Raw genomic sequence first — 16306 nt, 5'->3', positions numbered from 1 at the left:
GAAAACATAGGAAGAACACTCTTGGACATAAATCACAGCAAGATCTTTTTTGATCCACCTCCTAGAGTAATGAAAATAAAAACAAAAATAAACAAATGGGCCCTAATGAAACTTAAAAGCTTTTGCACTGCAAAGGAAACTACAAACAAGACAAAAACACAACCCTCAGAATGGGAGAAAATATTTGCAAACAAATCAACGGACAAAGGATTAATCTCCAAAATATACAACACAGCTCATGCAGCTCAATATTAAAACAACAAACAATCCAATTAAAAAATGGGCAGAAGACCTAAATAGACATTTCTCCAAAGAAGACATACAAATGGCCAAGAAGCACATGAAAACGCAAATCAAAACTACAATGAGGTATCACCTCACACCAGTCAGAATGGGCATCATCAGAAAATCTACAAACAACAAATGCTGGAGAGGGCGTGGAAGAAAGGGAACCCTCTTGTACTGTTGGTGGGAATGTAAACTGATACAGCCACTATGGAGAACAGTATGGAGGTTCCTTAAAAAACTAAAAATAGAATTACCATATGACCCAGCAATCCCACTACTGGGCATATACCCAGAGAAACCATAATTCAAAAAGACACATACACCCCAATGTTCACTGTAGCACTATTTACAATAGCCAGGTCATGAAAGCAACCTAAATGCCCATCGACAGATGAATGGATAAAGAAGATGTGGTATATATATATATATATATATATATATATATATATATATATACACACACACACACACATACATACATACATACAATGGAATATTACTCAGCGATCAAAAAGAATGAAATCTTGCCATTTGTGACAACATGGATGGACCTAGAGGGTATTACTATAACTGAAATAAGTCAGACGGAGAAAGACAAATACTGTATAACTTCACTTATATGTGGAATCTAAAAAAACAAAACAAATGAACAAGCATAACAAAACAGAAACAGAGTCACAGATTCAGAGAACAAACAGGTGGTTGCCAGAGGTGAGGGGATGGAGAGATAAATGAAATAGGTGAGGGAGATTAAGAGGTATAAACTTCCCATTATAAAGTAAACGAGTCACAGGGATGAAATATACAGCATACAGAATATAGTCAATAGTACATCTGACCTTTGAACAACACGAGTTTGACCTGCCCAGGTCTACTCATACATAGATTTGTTTCAGTGGTAAATACTATACAGTATTATATGATCTGCAGTTGCTTCAGTATGCAGATGTGGAATCGAGAATACGGATGAACTGGAAAATGGAGGAACCACATATATGGAAGGCTGACTTTAAGTTATACATGGATTTTCGACTGCAGGAGGGTCAATGTCCCTAACCCCCAATTGTTCAAGGGTCAACTGTGAAAACTCTGTATAAGTGACACATGGTAAGTAGACTTATCATGGTGATCATTTTGTAATGCTGAGAAGTATCAAATCAGTATGTGTGCACCTGGAACTGACATAGTGCTGTAGGTCAATTATACCTCAAAAAAACATTTAGAAAATGTGGTGGAGAAAGGAAATGATAAATGACAGTAACAGAGACAGGACTAGCTACAGTAATAGGACAGTAACTTTTTCCAGAAACCCTCTTATATTAAGTGCTTGCTGAAATTGTGGCCAGCCATAACTTTAAAGGAATGCTGTGATAAACTGGGATTAATGCAGGACACAAGTGGATCTGAGTGGTGCAAGGAGTGCATCGTGTTGACCATCTCTTCTGCACCATTTTTATCTCCCTAATCATACTTCTTACTGCAGCTACTTCTGAGGCAAGGAGTTCTTCACAAACTAACCAACTTTTCAGAGCACACAGACAATACTGCACCTTGAGCCTGTGTGGTATATGTCTTAATTTATGCCCAAGTGAATCTAAAAGATATCAGTGTATGTTTTCCAGAGAGTGGGATGGTTAACCACTAGAGCCATTTTAGTCAGCAGAAATTGAGAACCAGTAAGAAAAATGATTTCCCCTTTCTATCCCAGGCAGGCAGCTTTGGAATGCATTTCATAAGGGTCTCCAGAGGGTTTCAAGGAATGGAACACCAGGCAATTTTAGTAGTGGCCAACTTGATAACTACCTTCCTGTTTCATTCCTCTCTTCCTCATTCCTGCCCTTGGAACCATTTTAAAATAAACTACTTGCTTGCAGGCCTTTGTCTCAGACTCTACTATCAGGGCAATCCCATTTAAGGTAGAAGACTCTGCACCCAAAGGTCATCTAGGGTCCTTTCAACCTGTTGCTCTCTCAACCCTAGAGTTTCCATTTGCTTCTCTGTATAGTCAAAGCTGCCTCACCAGCACCTGGGCCATATTTCATTCCAAAGATAGGAAAAGAGATAGTGGAAGATAATAAGCACATTGCTTTAATGGAAATGATCTGGAAGTTGCACATATCACCCTTGTTTACTTCTCATTACCAAGAACTTAGTCTCATAGCCACCCCTACTGCAAAGGATCCAGGACTCTAGCTGGGCAACCATGTGCCCAGATAAAACTTTGCTGATCCCGTTCCTAGATGGAGAGGGGAAAGAGACAGTGGGGTGAAATAAGCAGTCTCTGACAAGAAAACAAATAGAAGACGTAGTAATGCATATTCATAATATTCTAAAAATATTCCCTTCACCACCGAGTAAAAATCCCTGGGTATCGGGCATACAAATAAGCCATACCGCCCATGCCTGACACTAATTCTGCCATTTTTCTCAACCAGTACACATTACATTTAGTTGCCACCTTTTTTTCAGTTCCCTTGGATTCTCAACACCCATTTTTTCACCTGTTCATTCCTTAGAGAACTTTATTTTTATGGACATTTTATATTAAGAATAGTAACTGGGCTTCCCTGGTGGCACAGTGCTTGAGAGTCCGCCTGCCGATGCAGGGGACATGGGTTCGTGCCCCGGTCCGGGAAGATCCCACATGCCGCGGAGCGGCTGGGCCCGTGAGCCATGGCCGCTGAGCCTGCGCGTCCGGAGCCTGTGCTCCGCAACGGGAGAGGCCACAACAGTGAGAGGCCCGCGTACCGCAAAAAAAAAAAAAAAAAAAAAAAAGACTAGTAACTATTTGTTTCAAACATTTTTAGTGTTTGTATTTTAATTTCGATTCTGGCTTTTTCTTATTTATTTTTGGGTTCTTATATATAACAATGGCTACTGGAGACGTATTTATTTTGTTCCACTAATTTATCTTGATTATTGCCAGTGTGTCTCATTAGTGTAACTTTATAAACCATTTAATACCTAGTATATTTCCCATGATATTCAATTTTTTTCTCATCTTCTCACCTGTTTGCTCTTCCAGATAGATACAAGAACTATTTTTGCCAAATGCAAAAGTAAATTCCACTAAATTTATTGGAGCAGCGTTGGCTCAATAAAGTAGTATGTGAACACTGATCTATTACCGTTTTCTCATACAGAAACCTGGCTAGTAGTCTATTTATGCAAGTTTTATTTTATGAATCTCAGTGATGTTTAAATGTTTCTACCTTTCACTCTGCATGTCTCAAGATTTTTTTCCTAGGTATTTTAAACTATTTTGCAGTCTTTTATTTTGTAACTTGTATATATTAGAATCTAGGAAAACCATTGTTTTTTACATCTTAATCTTATGGCAAATACCTCACTGAAGTCTCTTATTAGTCTTATTTTTCTACTAATTTTCTTTGGGTTTGCAAAAAAGGCAATCATTTTGAATGCTAGTAATGATCATTTTGCCTCCACTTCTCCAATAGTTATGTCAATTATTTCTGTGATGTTTCAGTGAGTTTATTAACACTACCAAAGCAGAGCTAAGTCATAGTGGTGACAGCAGCTGTTGTAATATACAATTAAATTTGTTATGATCTTATTTGCATTATATTTATGTAGTTCTTTTGCATCTGTCGTGAGATTATCCTGTTATATTTTTGTATTTTTTGCAGGTGTTAGTGCTAACCTGAAGGAATGCATTAGGAAGCCTTTTCCTTTTTTTCCCCTTTTCTTCTAGTCTTTAAGAGTTTATAACAGCATTGGAACTGGCTCATCCTCAGATATTTAAAATAACTCAATGCCCCCAAATTCTCCAGGCTCAAAGCTTTGATAAGAGTGATTAGTTACATCTTAAAGTACATCTTGGTTATTGATCAATTTCTGTTTTCTGAATCATTTTTGGTAATGTTTTCTCCAGAAAATCAGTGATTACATCAAGATTACTTTTAGCATAGAATCCCCACATAATTTTTACCTTATTTTTAAAAACTAAGGTTTAAACCAAATTCCAAAGAATAAAAGCACAGAAAAAGAAAAAAAATCACTGAAAAAATATCACCACTCAGATAACATTGCAATGGACATTTTTGCATATATTTCTCTCAGTCTTTCTGGTGAGAGTCCTTTATGTAATTCTTTCCATTAAAAAATACACTCATTTTAAGTTTTTGTTTTTTTTTTTTTTTTTTTTTTTTTTTTTTTTTTGCGGTACGCGGGCCTCTCACAGTTGTGGCCTCTCCCGTTGCGGAGCACGGGCTCCGGACGTGCAGGCTCAGTGGCCATGGCTCACGGGCCCAGCCGCTCCGCGGCATGTGGGATCTTCCCGGACCGGGGCACGAACCCATGTCCCCTGCATCGGCAGGCGGACTCTCAACAACTGCGCCACCAGGGAAGCCCCGTAAGTTTTTTTATTTGAACAGAAATGTGGTTATTCTACAAAGTTTGGAGAAAGTATAAACTCAGATATTAAATCCCCTCAAATCTTTCTGCTCAGCAATAAGTAATATTTTGCTGGTGTTTATATTTTGTTGAGTCTAATTATCATAATGTACAAGATGTTCTGAAAGGCAGTATAGCAGTTAAGAAACTGGTTCTAAATAAAACAAGACTGCCTAGATTTAAATTCTGGCTCTTCCACTTATCAGCCCTGTAAACTGGCTGAGCTGCATCTCTCTCTGTTTCCTCATCTGTAAAATGGGAACAGTGATTGTAGCAGCTATCTCAGTGTTGCTGTTGAGATTAAACAAATAACCAGGGTCTGACACTGCGTCAGTAATTGTCAGATAACTATTAACTTTAAGTAAAATTAACATAAGGATATTCAAAAGTCCTGTATGAAGAATGAAGGGCTGACACTCCTGTACCTCCCGAGATGCACAGGAACCATTTTACCTCTCTCCTGAGCCATAATGAGTGGCAAGAAGTCTGGTGAGTCTTTCTCAGGCCTGTCACTGGAGTGAAGTGCCAGGGCCAGCTGTCAAACTCCCAGTATAACTGGGATGTCTGTTACCTACCTGTGCCCAACCCTCACAAGACAGGAACGAGCCATGATGATGTTTCCGCACTCTTTGCTCTCCTCCAACCCCAGCTGTCCACATTCCAGGGAACTTTTTACAGCCTTGAAAGACAAGAAGCTTTTCTTTGACATCATTATGCAATCTTTTAAACTCACTGTTCTGTGGGCATGGGTTCATGAGATTAAAAAGTCTTTGGGAGACCTTCATCTAACTCTCAGATTAAAATGGCATCAAGACAGACTGGACACCATGCAAATTCCAGGCACTCTGAAGTTAAGATGACTAGGAAATACGAAATATTGTTATGACTATGGCCCAATAAATAGGCAGTTAATTCAGGTGGCAGTAAGAATCCAGTAGAAAATAATTTTGGTCTTCATCATCTGTTTCAAAATACACCGTTGTTTTAAACACTAGTCTTGCCTCTGGGTTTTCCATATGAATGTAAAAGACCCAACTGAAACTAAAAATGTGTTCTGTTTACCATTATAGTCCCCCAAGTACTTAAAATTTTATAAGGATAGGTTAATAATTACTAGGCAAAATCCTTAACCATGTGCATATCATTGATGATTGATAAGTGGATAAACAGATAAAGAGAGGGAGGGGGGAGGCAGGAAAAAAGAACAGAAGGCAGGTAAGGGGAAGGAGAGAGATTAGAAAACAAAGAGACACAGAAAGGAAGGAAGAAAAAGAATGCAGGACTATAACTGTGATGATTCCTGGAGCAAACAAAAAGTCCTAAAGATTTAGGAAGAGTATAATTCTGCTGTCATTAAGTACATTTTCTGAAGATAACTTTATTCATTTTATCCTGTATGGTCATCTCAGCGATCAAATTTGCTAGGCAATTGCTTAACTCCACTTCAGTTTACCTTTGCAAACAAAGTCACTGGGTCAACATAAAAGACTCAAACAATTTCAAAAGTGGAACATTTTGAAAGCATTCTGTTTGCGAATACAAATATACCTTATGGTTAACTATTTAGTAGAGATTGATTTCCTCAAACTTGGCTCAATTATTTGATGGGTTTAAGACAGAACAGTGTCAGCATTACTTAGAGTATTAAAACATGGTGAAAGTGTAAAAATCAATCATTAATCTCAAAATTTTCTTCAGCATCTTAGTAGCATGTGTTCTGTGTTTAGCTAGCATTGTACTAAAAAAAAGTGGGCAAAGATCATGGCTAATTCATTCTCAGCTACTTAAAATAATGGCATTATGTAACATGCTTATTTAATATCTGCACTGTAACCTCACTGAATTATCGAGTTATGACTTTACCATCTCCCAGGTAGAGTTTTTTAGGCTCATTAGTGCTTCCTTATTCTAGATCCTATCATTATCCAGAACCAGATATATGTAAGAAACCTATAATTTAAAGTTGAATCACATGACTGTATAAATGTCTTGCTGTCCCTTAATTTTTTTAATACAGCAAATGAATACAAAGTAATAACCCTATATAAAAAATGAAAATTACTTTTGGATGGCATCCTTTTGGACAGACCTATGATTAAAATATTACAGCAGGCTTTAAACATCAGCAGGTTGAATAAGTTTTTAAAATGAATAAAATGTGTTTTGGGTCTTTGATATTTTAATATTCCACCAGCACTTTAAGTAGGCAAAGCCCTTCTGTAGCAGTGAGATGTCTCATATTCAGTATAAGCAAGAACACCAGGAATTTATTCTCTGACAAGTAGCATCAATCAACTATGACTGAATGGTTTCACTTGGTACTAAACTGCACGCTCCATTTTTGGCTGGAAAAAAATTGTAAAATATTAGATTCCTCACATTAAGCAAGGATCAACATACCATGACTAAATCTATAAAAAACAAACAAACACAAAACTTGATTACTGTATTTACGGATGCTAAATTTGATTGAGTTAAAATGTGCCCCTCTAATTACCTGTGTGTTATAATGTGTGCCAAATGCACACACTGTTTTAGTCATTTCCCTTCTGAACTCCAGGAGCACCTATTTTTGGAGGCTTTTATTGTTAGTTACCACTACATTTTACTAATTCCAATTCACACACGGGATTTATCTCCAAATCACCTACAATCTCCTTACGCACATATAGCCTTTAGTATAAAGTTATGCATACATATTTTCACAAATATTTGCCAGTTTATTAAGTAGGTTACTTCCCAAGGACTACAATGATCTGGTGGAGAACAGCAATGGCCAAAAAGTAAAACAAAAAACGCAGTAGTCCTGAGGTCATCGACTCAGTTCTCATTCCCTAAGTTACACAAAAGGAAAACTGGTTGGGAGTTACTTCTGCAAGATCTGTTCTGAACCCTTTTTTATCACACTCTGAGACCCACTAGTAAAGCTCCCACAATCCACCAGATCATTATTCCAACCCATTCAGCCAACCCATACAGATGTGCGCAGATAGCTTTTTCTTTATATCCAGTGCCCCTCATCTCCTGCTGTTCAGTGTCTTTTTCTATCCTTTCCATCAAAGTAAGCATAATCTTCAGCCTTGACCTCTGGACAAAATTTGGCATCAGATGAGGAATTTAAGAATGGTGTGAAAATCTACTGCAGTGCATCAGAGAACACACTAATTGTAAAATAATATTTGGGATGGGAGTGATCTTCAATTTATTCCACAGACATTTACTGAATGCTATTTTGCAGTCATTTTAGAGAATACAAAGTAAGATCTGTTTGTTGTATTTGAGGAGCTGAGGCATCACAGAAGCCTCATTGCCGGGCCAAGGGCACCAAGGTAGGGGGATAGGACTTAACTTTGAGCATGGCCAAACCACCACCCGCCTACATTGCCCATTGCTACAAATAACCAAGGCTTGCAGATTATGAAACTAACTACATGAATTAAAAGAAACTACTTAAAACTATTTTCTGTGCTAATTTCCATAATTGCTTACTTTTGTTCCCTTTCTTATCTTTTACTTTGTGTGTTTTCTTAGCTTTTCCTAGTAATTTCAAAGTTTAGTGTTTTATTCTGCTAGTGGTTGCTTTGAAACAAAAATGTTTAAACCATTTCTGTATCCTAATTAACAAAGCGAGGCAAAGACTGCTTATTTACCTTCTATGTGCCTCCAAAGGCTCATTTTCCAGTTTTTGCTGTTTGAGGTTTCAGACCCTGACAGTCTCTTTACATTCTGTATCTTCACTTCTTAAAGCAATTCTTCAATGTTCACGTTTTGTTAGCTAACATGACAAATATTTCATTTATTTAATGGCTTCCCCATTCTAGAGGTCTTTCTTTAAATAACCTGTTAGTTGACTGATATAGTTCTGTAACTTTCCTAGAATGAGTTAAAATAATACTATCAGCCCTTGACATTTTACTCAGACAAGAATGACAACTGGGGGCTTCCCTGGTGGCACAGTGGTTAAGAATCTGCCTGCCAATGCAGGGAACATGGGTTCCAGCCCTGGTCCGGGAAGATCCCACATGCTGCAGAGCAACTAAGCCTGCGCGCCTACAGCCCGTGCTCTGCAACAAGAGAAGCCACCGCAATGAGAAGCCTGCGCGCTGCAACGCAGAGTAGCCCCCGTTCGCCGCAGCTAGAGAAAGCCCGCACAAAGACCCAACACAGCCAAAAATAAATAAAATACATTTTTAAAAAACATTATTCTTAAAACAAAATGACAGTTGGGTGGTTACTGAATTTGAGTAATCATTCTCTCTTTAGGCCTCTTTAAGCGGCATCTAAATCCTGCAGAGGAAAATCCTGAGGATCATCTTACTTTACTTTTTCTAGATTGTTAAAAAAAAATATTTTCCTTAATTCATTAATTTTACTTAAGCTCAGTCTGAAAAAAGTCCTAATTAGTTTATGTAGGCCTGAGACTCTAACAGTGTCCAAGCATGACATAGTTCCATGAGAAGAGGGAAGGCATGGTAGGCGGAATAATGGTCCCCCCAAATATCTGCATCCTAATCCCTGGAGCCTGCAAACAGTTCACAGTAAAGGGGAATCAAGGCGCCTGAAGGAGTCAAGGCTGCTAATCAGCTAACCTTAAAATAAGATTATTTTGGAGCATCTGTGTAATCACAAGGGTCCTTAAAAGTGGAAAAGGGAGGCACAAGAGGTCAGAGTAATGAGGTGTGCAGACTCCGCTCACCATCCTTGGACCTGAAGACGGAGAAAGGGACAGTGAACTGAACAGTCTCTAGAAGCAGGGGAGGCAAAGGATCCTCCCTGAGAGCTTCCAGAAACACTGCTCTGCAACACTTCAACTCTAACCCAGTAAGACCTGTGCCAAGACTCCTGACCTACAGAACTGCAGGATAATACATCTGTCTTGTGAATGAAACGTATGGCAGAGATGAAGACCTGAGCTGAGCAGGGTAATCAGGGAAGGCCTCTCTGACCAAGTGACATTTAAGCCGAGACGCAGAAGCAGCTGAAATCAGCCAAGTGCATCACAGGCCAGTTAAAGAATGTTTGCCTCTTACATGCTGAAGTTGTCACCTTACCTGAAAATCCTCTCCCTTCCCTCCTCCCACCCTTCTCCTTACTGAGCTAGCCAAAACGTATTCCATTCCCCTAGCCCGCAGGTGGGTACCTGTTGTTTTATATCTTTCTGCCAACCTGCCCACCACCCTGCCCAGGTGTCCTGTACTTCCGCAAGGGAAGCCTACTCTGCCGCTGGTGATGAAGATGGTGTGTAAGGGTCAGGCCTGAACAGGCTTAGTCCCCAGGTTAGTTCAGGTGGGTTTTGAGACCTAAACTTGTCCAAGCTGAGTGAAGCTGAAACTCCATTTCGAAGGCAGGGTGAATGGAGGCCTATTTTTGGCTGAATGAGAACCAGGATAGCTAAGACAGTTTATATATCTCACTGGGCAAGAGACATAAGAAAGTAACTTGCCTAAGCTATCAATGGGGAAAAAGCTGGTACTTAAACCAGGAAGTTTCCCTCTTAAAACATCACACTAGAAAACTCCTTCAGTACTTCTTTAAATTTCTCAACCAAGTAGCCAAGTACCACATGGTGACATACAACAGCAGTCTTCCAATTAGAGTTTACATATTCAGATGAACTTACGTGAAGGCAGGCGTAGTTTTGAGGAAATCAACTGCCATCCACGTTTCTGTATGTTGTTTCCCAAAACTAATCTGAGAAGGTACCCGGTGTTTCCCTGTCTCAACTGCCCTTGCCTTACATCAGACTATGTCTCAAGCATACTGGTTTTACCAGTATGTTGCTTTGTCTCAGGGTGCCACAGACTTCTTTTTTAATCAAGGCACCCCACACCAATGTAGGACTTCTTGTATCCCTGAAACCTGCTAGGAGTAGAGTCAAAAGTGAGCACACCATACAGTATGTCAGCGCCACAATATTCTAAGAACGCCAAGCTGTTTAACAACCAAAATGCAGATTTAGAAACTAGAGGGCAATTCAGAACAATGACAAGAAATACTACGTGAAACAGAGCCCAACTTCATCCAGCCAGAACCTGCCAGAACCCACGCGTTCTCCGTCCTCTTCCTCGGTGGTTTGGTGAGCGCTCTGCTCCACCCTGGTAGTCTGAAGGTCAGTTGTCCATTTTGTGAGATTTAAGAGTCAAGTCCAAGATCTACTTCCAACGTTATCACCATTACACTGCCACACAAATGGAACATAGAAGGCAAGATCTTTATTTTCTTGACCCTCCACTTAGAAGAAAGGTTTTCACTTTTTGCCAGATTACTAAATACTGTGAATCTTTTACTTGCCATCTCCTTTAACACTACTCTAGTCCTCCCCCCTTCAACTAGGTTATTGACAGACCGCCAGTAACGCACTTTACACTTTTAAGTCCCAAATGTACTAGCAGACCAACGTCTTTTATGTTTGCCACGAGCGTCCACTGAGCCTAACAGCCACATTCACCCATGCGAACTTCCACTCATTTATGCAGAACTTACCAGGTACCCTCTATGTGCTAGGTACCATTCTACGTGTTGAACATGCATCAACGAGCAAACGGCTTCAAATCTTTGACCTCACGGAGGAGCATCCTAGAGGGGAGGAAGGCATGTTTTTTTTTAAATGAAGATTCCAATTCTGGTTTGGGGAAGGGGCTCAGATCCTGCATTTCTAACAAGATCCCTAATGATGCCACCAGTAGTCTATTAAGAAAAACGACCCAGGGAAAGGGGACAGAGAACATAGCAGAGCAAGTTTGACAACTGTGCAGACTGGAAGCAAATAGGATTACATCAGTTATATGGGGAGAAATTTTTCCAAGACAAGGTTAAGACCAAGTAAAGTCGATGAAGAGAAAGTCCGCCTGGAGAGTAGAAGGTGGGGACGAGGGGAGGCAGAATAAACCAGTGTGTAATGACAATTAGGGGGTGAGCTGGAGAGTCAAGCAAGTTTCCCATTTAAAAAGTAGTCCATTATATTATGACTAACAATACGTACAGTCAAGAGCAGAATCAGGCATCAGAAATGTTCACAAGGCAGAAACTATACCCTATTTAAACTCAAGAATTCTAAAAATCAAAGATGTGAGAAAGTAAAAGTCTGATCATTTTCTTGAGGAAAAGAGGGCTACAAAATCACCTGCCTTTACAACGACCCTGTAAGAACAGGGTGACAGCCAATCCTCAAGGAAATCCAGTCCAGCACAAAGGCTATTACACACCTGGTGCATTAGGTGTTGTTACCAAAACAAAAAGTATCATTGGAGAAAGACACTACTACTTCAAGTTGGGAGAGGATAAGCCTGTTGATTCACAGGCCAATTTAAGGTTGGTGCTAGCTGAAAGGCGTCATGGCAAGCAAAGTAGTCAGCTATGAAATAAAGAATTAAAATATATGAAACATAAAATGGTGAAAATGGCCGTCTTCTAGTGTAGTCTCCTACCTCCATCCAAATTCCAAGGTGCTGCTTTGACATTCTGCATTCCTCTGGCTCATCATTTTGGGCAATTTAGGGAAATGGTTACATTCTTAAACACATTCATCAAGATCAACAGCTTTCTCATGTTTGTCCTCCTAGCAACCAGCCCTACTTAATCCCCAAAGATTCTATCTAACGCATCTGGACTAAAATTGCAGAACTTTGTATTTTGAAAAATATCTTTGGGTAATTATAATGCCCAACTGGGGTTATGAACCTTGTCCTAGAAATGTATGATCACTCTAGAATTCCAGCAGTGATTTTCACTGAACTTGATGCCTAGCCTAAGGCCACCTAGTGGCTTGAGGGGTTCACATACTTGACCAAATGCAGATAATTTTTATCTACCCTTGCAAGGTTCTGAAGTCCCAGCTCCCTCAATCTGTTGAAGAGTGGTACAGATCATTGTATCTGAATTAAATACAGAAGAATGATTCCTTTAAAGTTTTCCAATGGAATTTCAGTCTACAGAAGTTGAAGTCAGCATTAACAATTTCATAGTACATGTACTTCTTATAAAGCAGACATGTAAAGTGAGTACATGCTCCATTTTCTCTTCTATTAAAGTGTACACACGTGTTAATCATGCAGTTAAATGGGGATACTACAGTGGACTTTAATTTGGTGTCATTTTGCTGCCAACTTCAGGTTTTTGTCCTTTACCTCCATACCATGTTAAATACTTACCTCATTAAGGACAAAACCTGCATGTATGCTGGCATTTACTTATTTGTAAAGTACTCAAAATTGGAATTATTACTTTACTGGCCATAAGTACAATCTAGTATCTTATTTTTAAAATATTTACTATGATTGTTAACACTCAAAATCGTTGAGGGTTTTGGAGATTACTTTTAAAGATACTACAGATCCATTAAGAAACACTCAATCCTACTATCAATAAGTACTGTGGTATTTACTAAAAGCAGTTGTTTTAATACCTTCACACTTTGGTTTTCTCTTGGCTTAAACTCCAATGCATCAATAGACAAGAAAACTTTATGAACGTATGCACCAATATCCCAGTAAGGACAAAATGCAGACGCTCCGCTTAACTAGATTAATAAAACCTCAACTGGCTGGTTTTTAAGTGCCTATGATCTATAATTTAAGACAAACAGTTTGTAACTAGAGTCCTTATCAGATTTTAAGTTAATGTAACAGGAACTTAAGTCAATCTCCATATTAAATCCAGTTCAAGAGTGCTTTGAGTATTTGTCAGATTCAAGACAGTAGGTCAAGAATAATATTTTATTTATAGATTGACATGGGTTTAAATTCAGAGCCCATTTACCAGTTTTATATCCTTGCAAATAAAAGTTTGCTAATCTCATTCCCTTATCTATAAAATTAGGATACAAATACAGACGCCACAAATATCAAAGTTAGGTAAGATAATACAGGTAAACCACTTGGGTATCTGTTCCTACTTCCCCAATTACCTCAATTAACAAGCAAAGGTGTTTGGATCTTTTACAGTAACAAAAAACGCCAGAAAAACTGCCACAACCAAGAATAACCTTAAAATTTTTATTTCAAAATGCTCATTCTGGGCAATTTGACAAGTAGTTTTAAATGCATGATTTTATTTATTTACATTAAAAGCACTAAAACAACTCAAATAGCATGACTAAATTGCAAATATGTAAGCGTCTCCAAATGCTGTATCTGCTCAATTAGAAAAAGAAAACTAAGCCTTCTTCAGTAGTTTTTCTATGGGCTTAAAATTCATGAGATACATCCATCTTCGTTACCCTTGAAAACTCAGTAAGAATATTACATCCTGAATTTAACTTAACGACACAGAAAACATTAATTCAGACTTTAAGCACAATGAAAGCTTAACAACCTCTAAGGCAAAGAATTATGTGCTGTCTCAAGTAGGCATGGTATTATTTCCAGTTGGACAACAAAAATTGGCCTCATATACTGAGCTCTCCTTACCTTTACTGCTTAGCTTCGAGGCTCCTAATTCTCTGATGCTAGACAAACTACCCCCAAGGTTGTCAATTACTAACAGAACAGTACTTCATTAAATACATAGTAAACTTTAATGTGACACCGAATTGTTCTCCAGGCAGTTGTAGGTTGCGTTTTGTCAGGAATCATTCTGTAGGGCTCTTCAAACTACAGGGAAAACCCTCAAGTCTGGTTTGCTCTGCTTAGATAGGTTTGCCTGTAAAACGAAGATCTGAAAGTTTTTAGTAAAATCACCATTACTTTGCAAGCATCTTTGAAAAAGAATAATTTGTAAAACCGTAAGTGCTGTCCTTTTAAACACAGACTGGAGAACTGTAATATGAATAACATGCAAAAGAAGATTATGAGGTTATTTTTCTGAAGATAGCCTTAAGGCTATCAAACTTGAAAAATTAAGTCATTAAGGAATGCCAAGGTTAAAAACACTATAAAAAAAAAAAAAAAAAGGTTGGGGGCTTCCCTTGGTGGCGCAGTGGTTGAAGAGTCCGCCTGCCGATGCAGGGGACACGGGTTCGTGCCCCCGTCTGGGAAGATCCCACATGCCGCGGAGCTGCTGGGCCCGTGAGCCATGGCCGCTGAGCCTGCGCTCAACAACGGGAGAGGCCACAACAGTGAGAGGCCCGTGTACCGCAAAAAAAAAAAAAAAAGTCGGAGCTGTTTTTCCCCAGGTCAGCTACACATGAGGCAATTATCAGCTATAATCAACTTATTCACTTATTTGTATCTAAAAATGGCTGAATGTCAACCTTTATATTTATATGGCTTTTCCTCAGTGTTACTTGAAAACTATTTTGTCAAGCCTAAGAAAATCTTTAGACTCAAGAACACAAAATTTGCCACACATTTTAAAGTCAAAAACAAATCAAATGCAATTCCTACTAAACTCTATAACAACCTCAGCTCCACTGCCAACACCTACATGAAAACGTTCACATTTATTAAAAGTCCAGTTAAGTTCTGAATACATGTACTACAGAAGTTCAGCATCTAGGAAGAGTTGCCATTTAACCTTGATTCTTTTATTGGGTTGGCCAAAAAGTTGGTTCGGTTTTAAGCAAAAATAAAAGACGCATTTGGGCCCACCTAATATTATTACAATTTAGCACATTAAAGAAATCACCTGGCAGGCTTACTTCCACTTTGAACAAGAACCCAGAGTATTTCCTCCAAGATGTAAACATCACTTTTTTCACTCATAAGCGTAGCACACAGTTTTGTAGACTACTGTAAGCCATGCTAACACTATGGGACTTTCAGAGCACAGTTTAAAGCCATGTTTGTCATTAAACAACCAAAACAATTTTTAGGTTCCCTTCAATTCAAAAGGTTTAAGAACTCAAATTAAAGGACAGTCAGATCTGCATTTTGTAAACCACTACACAACTCTTAGTATTTTCTCATTCTGGAAATTTACCTTTTAATGAACTTCAGAACTGTGAAATTCTTACCTTTTCTATTCAGGGCTCCTTAATTAAACTCCTTAAATTTCTTAAAGAAGGGATATATTAGAGGTTAAACTTTTATTAGATTTCACATAATGATGTTTTCTAAATGTATCAAGTGGTATATTAAGTAAGGTTATGTTAATTTATTTCATTACCAACATAGCATCCTTCTTCCTAAATTCAGCTTGAGTCCAATTTCAACAACTGATCATTTAAAAATCAGATAATTCTTAAGTTAACCCACATTTTTCTACACATATGAAACACAGGCTAGAGACAAAACACATGGAAGAAGAGGCAGAAATGTTGGCTAAAATACTCTCACTGCCTCTTTTTAGGTTCCATTCATCAACTGTCACCGTTGCTTTATGAAGAAAGTAGGGAAAACAAATGTTAACTACAGACTTAAGAGAAAACCCAATTTCAGACTCCCACTCCCACTCTTGGCAGTAAGACCTGCACAAATACACACGTGTCACTCCATTTAGCACTAGCACATCTTGTTTTCTTTTTAACTCCTATTTTTAAGTTCCAGAAAGCTAAGAACAATCTAAGCATCAATAACAGTTTATACATCATTAACAATTACTAAGAAAACATGCATATAACCAGTTAAGAGTTAAACATCAAGAACACCAGTACTGGTAAAATAGTTATTTGTTTACTAGAAACAAAAAAGAGAACCTCCCCTCCCAAATCTATATTTCATGCTTAAAA

This window comes from Phocoena sinus, chromosome 18, assembly GCF_008692025.1.
Source record: "Phocoena sinus isolate mPhoSin1 chromosome 18, mPhoSin1.pri, whole genome shotgun sequence".
Classification (NCBI taxonomy): Eukaryota; Metazoa; Chordata; class Mammalia; order Artiodactyla; family Phocoenidae; genus Phocoena; species Phocoena sinus.
This window is presented reverse-complemented; position numbering follows the sequence as displayed.